Raw genomic sequence first — 9994 nt, 5'->3', positions numbered from 1 at the left:
TTTCTTCATTCACTCCAAGGAATGAAAATGCGCTTCAAAAATAACTTTAAATAGCTTGTTATTTTATTTAAGCACAGAAAAACAGAGTTTCATAATATTTTCCTTCTTTAGGAGAAAATTTTAGTTGTGTTACTTCTTCAGGAGTAAATTTAAAATACGAAAAAATGAGTATATATTCTCTCAATCATATTACCTCTTCTGGAGGTGAATTGTAATCTATTTACATCAAAAACGCGTTCATATTTACGAGGTTTATTAATATTGTCACATTCACTTCGGGGAATGAATTAATATTTATCAAAAGTTCTCATCCTTCAGGGAACAGAACATAATTATCTGAACGTGCATTAATCATACCAAATCGTGTGATGCTTCAACCTCTTTTAAGATAATGCTACTTCAAGAGCAAATCGAGGCATGCAAGTAATATAGAGAAATTTTCTCTAGCTTATCTTCAGTTGTAACCATAGAAAGCCTAAATTATCACTTCTGATGGTTATAGGCATATACCACTTCTGGTGGTTAACAAAATTTAGTTACAATGAGATATACGAAACATAACCACTTCTGGTGGTTGTATATTTCTTGTTCTGCTGGAGTTTAAGTGGATCTAACAATATTATCCACTTTATAATCCTTTATTATTATGATAATTAGGATGAAGACAATAAATACCAAAATAGGTACTGTATACATAGCATATAACCAAGCAAGCGATGATAAAGATATTAAACTAAATATAAGCAAAAGACTCAAGTTACTTTACACAAATTTGGCCAATCCAGATGTAAGTGATAGCCACATCTCTACCGCCAAGAAGAAAAGCTCACCACCTCAAGGATATAATCTACCTTATGATGCTCGGAATGAACAAGATCTAACCACGGATGTAAGAGCGTCGCCTTACATCGGAGATGAACTCTGAAATAGAAAAAGTGCTCAAAATGGCAGAGTCTCGTGCTGATAACGTGTTATAAAATAAAGACATTAAAGTAAAGAAGCTGAAGACAAGTAGAGAGAGAGAGAGAGAGAGAGAGATTTATTATTCAATTTCAAATTCATGTACATAATGAACTGAAATTTCCTCTATTTATATAAGAAAGGAAGTTGCTGTGTAAGCTGCTACTGCAAGCTGCTGTGTAAGCTACTACTGCAAGCTGCTGTGTAAGCTGCTTGTATGTTGCTTGTAAGCTGCTACTGCAAGCTGTTGTGTAAGCTGCTTGTAAGCTGCTACTGCAAGCTGCTGTGTAAGCTTCTTGTAAGTTGCTTGTAAGTTGCTACTGTACCAGATATAGATAATCTTCTGCCGGGGGTAATATTTATCTATAACGGAGTACCGAAATGATAAGCTTCTCCAGGAAGCTTATTTGCAACGGAGTACTAAATGAACATCCATATATAATATATATATTTATAACATATAGCAATTTATCTATCTTATTATTACAGCCGTTAATATGGGCTTGGCCCGTTGGCCTGGCCCAGCCCAGCTTGTAATTTAGCAGGATTAGGGTAGAATTTTTGGAGCCCATTTAAAGATGAGGATTTTAAGCACAACCTAAGTAAGCCCGTGGCCCGTGAGGCTTGACTGAGGCTAGGCTGGGCCAGCCCGTGGGCCTAATAAAAATATTTATTTAAAATTTATAAATATAAAAATGTACACGGCTAAAATCGGAGAGTCCGATTTTATGATCATTATGACATTCCGTAGCCCGTCTCTAGAAACCTCGAGGCACAACTCGAGGTTCGACCCCGAGGATTCCCTATGCTCGATCTCGGGGCAGCGTGAATCGGTGGCTATCATGGACAAGCGGTAAAATTTCAAGGCACGTGATCAAAGCTGACAACGCCTGCAAGCATAGTACAAGTCCGTATCAGACCATTAAGTAGTTGTACCGGCTATGTTTCTTTGTAATAATTATACATGTACCATGTTGGGATTCCCCCTCTTATATAAAGGGGACCTTTGTTATTTCTTGCACACATGATATTCAATACAAGAACAAGAACATTCTCTGCTCTCTAACTTAAACATTCTCCATTGTCTTTCCTTTGATTTTATTGCTTACATTTATTGTGTTTTATTGATTGTTCTTTATTTATTACTCATCATTGATCATAAAGAGCAATAATCAAAGCCTTTAGAACCATTAGTTCTTCATTGACCATCCCCGATCTGACACTTTAGCTCGACCTCGAGGCCCAGCATCAGCCAGCTCGAGACCCCATTCACTGCTATTCAGTTTGCATAACCTGCTATTCTTAAGCTCTTATCTCATTTTCCTAACTCATGCTTAACATCTATTGCGTAACAGCTAGCATTAAAATAAATCACATATTTTTAGAACCACAAAATCAAATTTAATTGTAATTACCATTTTCAAGGTAAACAGGTTGGCACCCACCGTGGGGCTAAAAATAATAGTGATTGTTTTCGTGCTGGTTTATTGGAAACACAAGTTATTCTTCACACTTTTTTTGTCCAAGAATATTTCATTCCAGGTCAAAATGTCTAACTCAATGAATGCACATGAATACAATGGTCCTGAGGACCATGAAGCGAATGGTGTAGCTGTTCCAGGCGCTGGTGTACCACTGTGAAACCCTGAGAATGCACCAGAGCCAATCCTCGTGGATATGGGCTCACGCAATGCCCAACACGTCAATATAAGCTCCCACACTAACAGAAGTATACGCCAAGAAAACCAGCAGAGAGATCGGAAAACTCCAGCCCGGAAGGAACGAGAGGCAGACAGAGGGAACAGAACGGGAAAACCTCAGCACATCATTCATATGATCATCAGGGGGACCGACGTTCCTCAAGAACCCATGATCAAGTGGACAAAAGTTTCCGCTGCAACAGAAGGGTAAAGTCGGGGCCACATGCCCGAGGACATCCTTGCATTCAGTGAAGAGGACTTCGAGACCTTGTCTCGTCCATATAACGACGCGCTGGTAATTTCATTTCTCTTGAATAACATTCAAATTAAACATGTACTCCTGGATCCAGGTAGCTCGACCAACGTAATCAGGTCGAAGGTGGTAAAATAGCTCGGACTGCTCAACTAGATCGTGCCAGCCTCTCGAGTCCTCAACGGATTCAACATGGCGAGAGAGACAACGGATGGGGAGATCACCCTCCCGATAAACATGTCCGGTACAATTTGAAATACCAAATTTCATGTCATCGAAGGTGACATTAGGTACAATGCCTTGCTCGGAAGGCCATAGATACACAACATGAGGGCAGTACCATCAACTCTCCAGCAGATGATGAAGTTTTCCAACAAAAGATGGTATATAAATAGTATATGGAGAACACCATGCGGAGAAGGAAATGTTCGCCGTTCTCGGGGAGGCACAAACTTCCATACCCTCCACCTTGGAGGAGCCGGAGGGCAAACAAACCCCCGAGGACGATGAAGAAGACTTCCTCACTCCCGAACCTTCATTGCCCCCGAAGAATCAGATGCAACAAAATCAACAATTGAAGAACTGGAGCAAGCTATATTGATCGAGCATCTCCCAGATCGGAAGCATCTCCCAAAAGAGTCGAGGGCCCTGCGAACCAAAGCAGCCCAATTCTCACTCGACGAAAATGGAACTCTATACAGAAGAATCTTTGATGGGCCACTAACAGTATGCCTGGGACCAGGGGACATAAATTACGTGCTTCGAGAAATCCATGAGGGCACCTGCGGAAATCACTCCGGTGCCGATTCCTTAGTCCGAAAGGTGATCAGAGCAGGCTACTATTGGGACAACATGGAGAAGGACACCAAAGAATTCGTCCAAAAATGCGACAAATGTCATAGATTTGCTCCAATGATCCACCAACCCGATGAACAGCTACATTCAGTCTTGTCACCATGGCCGTTCATGAAGTGGGGGATGGACATCATCGGACCTCTACCAACGGCACCAGGTAAAGATGGATTTATTTTATTTAATTGACTACTTCTCAAAATGGGTGGAACCGCATGCCTTCGAGAAGGTAAGAGAAAAAGAAGTCATTAACTTCATCTGGGACCATATCATGTGTTGATTCGGGATTCCCTCCGAGATAGCATGTGATAATGGGAAGAAGTTCATCAGAAACAAAGTAACAACGTTCCTCGAGGACCATAAAATCAAAAGGATCCTGTCAACACCCTACCACCCATTTGCAAACGGTTAGGCCGAGTCCACAAACAAGACCATTATTCAAAAGTTGAAAAAGAAGTTGGAAAATGCAAAAGGAAGATGGAGAGAAACGTTGCCCGAGGTGATATGGGCATATCGAACAACTCCAAAATCGAGCACGGGAGAGACGCCTTTCTCTCTGGTGTATGGCTCTAAGGCTCTGTTACTGGTCGAAGTCAGAGAGCCAAGCATCATATTTTGACATGCCACTGAGAGCTCAAACAACGAGGCCATGACTGCAGCCCTCGAACTATTGGATGAAAAGCGAGAAGCTTCACTATTCTGAATGGCCGCCCAAAAACAAAGAATCGAAAGGTACTATAATAGGAGAACAAATCTCCGACATTTCGGAGTCGGGGAATTAGTCCTAAGGAAAGTCACCTTAAACACTCGGGACCTTAATGAAGGAAAGTTAGGCCCGAGCTGCGAAGGACTGTACTGCGTCCTCGGAGTAATCGGCAAAGGATCCTACAAGCTCAGTACCATGGAAGGCAAACAACTTCCAAGCAATTGGAACATTACAATGCTCAAATGTTATTACTGCTAAGGTGTCCGATGGAAAACACCGAAATATCTTCCGACTCAACTTGGGTTTTAAAGCATGCATTGCACTCTTTTCCTTCGATCGGATTTTATCCCAAAAAGGGTTTTATTGGCAACATTTTTAACGAGGCTACATCTATATGCTACATAAGGAGGACTCAACAAGTATTCAAGGCTTCTCTCCAATCACCCTCGAATACTGGGGGGCATCCCCCCCAGAAATCGCCTCATCGGAGAGATCAAAATAAGCCAAAGAGGGTCTCAATAGGAAGATGATGTATTGGGCCAAACAGTCAAATGAACCGTGTCTGCGTAGAACCCTCGACGGCGAAAACTATGTATACTTGTGCCAAGTAATCAAGGAATATTTTTTCCATCAAAACACTTTGCGCTTCAAACAAGTTTGCTATTTTCACAAGAAACGGCTCCAGGACTAGAAATTTCCCGAACACTCGGAAACTAACACTAAAAAACTTCGAGCTCATAAGCCCCCAATGAAGCAACATCAAGTTTACAAGAAACGGCTCCAGGGCCAAAAACTTTCGATGTCCCGGGGACTGTCACTGACTGTCATCCCATCGAGCTATCAAAAACTCGAGACCATAAGACCCCAAGCGGGCAACCTCGAGCTCGAAAGCTCTCCATGTGGCAATGATAAAAAATGTAAGACCTCCATGAGGCATTATCGACAGTGTAAGACCTCCATAAGGCAACCTCGAGCTCACAAGACCTCCATAAGGCAATACCAAATTTGTAAGACCTCAAGCAAGGGATGAATTGTACTTGTGCCAAGTAACCAAAGAATCTGTAAGACCTTAAGTAAGGCATGTTCAAATTTATAAAACCTTGCAAAGGACATAATCCCGATCTTAAAGTCAAGGCTATATACTTGAACTTGTAAGACCCCTAAAAAGGCATACCTCGATATAAACGCCGAGGCTACCTCACTCGGGGACTAAAAGGCTATGCCAAACACAATGACTACGGTCATAAGGCTCCATCCAAACTAACGTGACTCGGGGATGCTCGACCATCGCCATAAAATCACATGCCTTCAATTACTTTGAAAATACTTTGAAAAGAACCAGTTAATCAGGCTACCCTCGGCATAAGCAAAAGAGCTTCGATCATGTCAGCTCCAAAAAATAAAAAGGCTTCGACACAATTCAACCATCGAGCAAAACCTCCCGAGGTACTCATTTATTGTTACATAACGACTCACAGTCGAGATTCTTATCGAACCATCGAAGAGTCGAATGAACAGAAAAACTTTAAAAAGTCTTTAACGAGGGAAAAATAAAGCCATATTAAAGGTCGTACCGACCCAACGCCTATGTTAGAGGTCGTACCGACCCAACGCGTAAGAGACTAAGTGCCAGCCTATATTAGAGGTCGTACCGACCCAATGTGTGAGAGCCTAAGGTCTGTATCAAATAGCCTCAAGGCCAATTTTTAGACCTAAAGGTCGATGAACTTAATTCGAAACTTGACTTGGGGACTAAGCCCCAAACGGTCAACTTTCGACTGTTACAAATCGCTCAACAATAGCAAGAACCTAAGGTTTTAATTTGAGGTTCGAAATTTCGGACCAATTGTCAACACGCATCACAGTTTATTCCTAAAAAGCAAAAGACAAATGAGAAATGATGAAAAACTAAAGGCTTTTTACATGTATATTGAAAGTTCACAAGGTGGCATTTATAAGGCCTATGCCTAAAGCCCTTACAAGGGAGAGAGCAAGTAAAACCCTAATCTACTACCGGGGCTGTGCCTTCAACGGCTCCCTCGGAGGTTGCACCTTCAATAGCTCTGGCCACGGCCCCCAGGTCTTCAACGGTCTCTTCCCCTTCGGGTATTTCGCCTTCATCTACATCATCTTCCGAGACACTGCTCGACTCACCTTCAGAAGCAAGCAGGGCCACAATCTCCTCTTCTAGGGTCTTCACCCTCTCGATCTCGACAGACAAATCGATGCCCCCTGCATGTACATCCTCGAGAGCCTGCCTCCGAGATTCTAACTTGGCCTCCTCAGACACCTTCCTGGCATGAGCATTTGCAGCAACAACGTCCTCTTTGTGCGAGGATACGAGCACCTCAACTTTAGCCCTGACCCCGGACAACACAAAAACTAACTCAGTGTGAAGATCCTTATACTTATTACTCTCCGCCTTCGCATCATAAAGTTAGCATCCAGCTGAAACCACCTTCCCCTGGAGGGTATCTCTCTTAGAAGCTATCTTACTCACGTGCTATTTGAGTTCGAGAATGTTAGAGTCTCTGGCTCGGAGCTCCTCCCTCATCAGGACATCTTTCTTCTCAAGCTGCATAGATCATCCCAAAGGTGTTAAAACATTGAAGTCGGGTAAACATGTAGACAAAAACAAATAGAAACTATATAACCTGCTTAGTGAGATAAGTACTCTCTCGGGATACTGCCTCCAAACAATCCCGAAGGCCACAGAGTTCCTCCTCTTTCTTGGAAAAAAGAGCTCTAAGCTCATCGGCTTCCGAGGTGAGCTTCATGTGCTCACCCTCGTAGCGAGTCAAATCGGCTTGAAACCTGGAAAAAGGCTAATTATAAAGCACCTTAGCCTGGAACCGTGAAAGAAAAAAAGTTAAAAAGATGAAGATCAGGACGCCAAGCAAAATTTACAAAAATTACCTACTGACAGAGCCTATCGATCTCACTAAAAATAAGTGAGGCATCGAGCTCAGGGTTTTCCTCGGGCGTAGCAAAAAGCCTTTCAAACACATCTTTATCTCCAACGGGCACACCCACATCGGAAGATTCTTTATTTTGGGTATCCTGCATCTCCCTTAGAGGTAAAGCGGTCCCATAGGGGAATCGCTCACTTCAATAACCCCGACTGGATCAATCGGGGCCTTCTCTTGTTTCTGGAGAGCTTTAGAACTAGGCTCCTCTGGACCACCTACCAAATGCACCTCAGCTCGAGGAATATTTTTATCGTCAACCAGTGCGGGACCATTATCCGATACACCCTTGAGGGCCTCTTCAGCCCGAGGTAGGACAACAACAATATCAAGTTTCGATTTAGAAGTCACTGGCTCAGCAATATGTGGGATGATCAGGTTTTCTCCTCCCTCGGGTGATACTGAGGAATCATCTTTCTCCTCGCCTTCAGCTCGGGGTCTCCCTGGTACTTTTGGAGTTAAGGCTACTGAATCAGACTCAGGTTTTTCCACTTTGGCCTTCTTGGACTTCGAAGGCTCAGGCGACGATTTCCTTTGATTTTTCTATCTTTGTCAGGTTTGGGGGTAGCCACTTCCCCAGGCGGTTCTTCTCTCATCAAGGAGGAATCTCCCAAACCTGTACTAATACAAAATATAAACATAGGGAATGAGGGCGCAATCTGCGATAGTTCTTTCGAGAGATTCAATTGCAGTAGAAGTGAGGGCTCACCGTGGTTCTTGGCCTCCCATCGAACCCTAGACAGGTCGTGCCAAATGAACTCAACATATGGGCAAGTCGAATCTAGCTAGCTAACCCAACCCGAGAGATCCCTAACCGCGTCAGGGTATACCGCGTCAGCTGCATCAGCGGAGGAAGTCAGTTCATGGGGAAATTGATCCAAAAGGAAAAGAAAATACTTAATCAGTGTGTCCACTTACGTTTCGTGTTCCACCTTTCAGGGAATGACATCTTCTCCATTGGAATCAGGTTCGAAGTCCTAACTCAGACAAAACGGCTCATCCGCCCTCCGTCCCTAACCTCGTCAGTACAAGCAAAAAGGGCTTTCGAGGCCCGATATCAGAGCTTAATCAAGCCCTCACAGAAGAGTCGGGGGCTGTACATTCTGATCAAGTGGTCAAGGGTGAAGGGATTCCCTTTAATCATGTTCACAAAATATCTGATCATGTAAGCAATACACCAAAACGACGGATGGATTTGGCCGAGAGTAACTCGATATCGTTTGCAGAAATCGAGGATCACGAGGTCTATTGAAGGCGAGGATGGCTCCATCGGGCCAAGAGTAAATGGATAGGTGTACACGCTAAGGAAGCCGACCTTGTATGTCGTTATGTCCTCTCCACGAGAAGGAATCTCCACCAGCACCGCATCCCTCCAGCGGTAGTCAGTCTTCACCTTCTTGGCGTCTGCTACTAAACTAATATATCGGGACATGGGTTCACATTGTCCCGACTTTGAAGAAGGTTTGTCGACCTTGAAATCGGAGGACGTTTCGCAGGGTCCTGGGATGCATTCCTTAAGTTGAGGGGGTACTGTTGCCTTGCCCTTAGACGAGCGTAAAGAAGAGGAAGGCACATCTTCCTGAGGGACAGAGGTGGAAGTCTTCTCCATTCTTGTTAAAAGATTTCAGAGAAGAGAAGAGATTGTAATCAAATAAAGAACACAAGAGAGAAGTAAGAAGAACTCTTTTGAAGGCTTGATAATACAGTGGAAAATAAAGGGGCAAAGGAAGAAGTATTTATAGAGGCCAAAAAGTAGCCAACCGTTGTAATCATTTCAAAGGCTTTTCAAGGGTTGTATGGATGCGACCTTGAATCACCCTTTTGGTCACATCAATCGCTTGATATAGCGTAACTGACGTCATGAGGGAAGTATCGAAGAGGCAAGAATTCAAGACCTTTTCTTATCATTTTCACTCTAAGAAATGCGGGAACTATCTGTACACGGCTAAAATTAGAAAGTCCAATTTTATGATCATTATGACATTCCGTAGCGTGTCTCCAGAAACCTCGAGGCACAGTTCGAGGTTCGACCCTGAGGGTTCCCTATGCTCAATCTCGGGACATTGCAAATAGGTGGCTATCATGGACAAGTGAAAAATTCCCAAGGCACGTGATCAAAGCTGACAATGCCTGCAAGAATAGTACAAATCCGTACCGGACCATTAAGTAGTTGTATGAGCTACGTTTCTTTGTAATAATTATATATGTACCATGTTGGGATTCCCCCTCTTATATAAAGGGGACCCTTGTTATTTCTTGCACACATGATATTCAATACAAGAACTAGAACATTCTCTGATCTCTAACTTAAATATTCTCCATTGTCTTTCCTTTGATTTTATTGCTTACATTTATTGCGTTTTATTGATTGTTTTTCATTTATTACTCATCATTGATCATAAAGAGCAATCATCAAAGCCCTTAGAACCGTTAGTTCTTCATTGACCATCCCTAGTCTGACACTTTAGCTCAACCTCGAGGCCCAGCATCGGCCAGCACGAGACCCCGATTTACGGCTATTCGGTTTGCATAACTTGCTATTCTTAAGCTCTTATCT

This window comes from Nicotiana tabacum, chromosome 8 (assembly GCF_000715075.1).
Source record: "Nicotiana tabacum cultivar K326 chromosome 8, ASM71507v2, whole genome shotgun sequence".
NCBI lineage: Eukaryota > Viridiplantae > Streptophyta > Magnoliopsida > Solanales > Solanaceae > Nicotiana > Nicotiana tabacum.
This window is presented reverse-complemented; position numbering follows the sequence as displayed.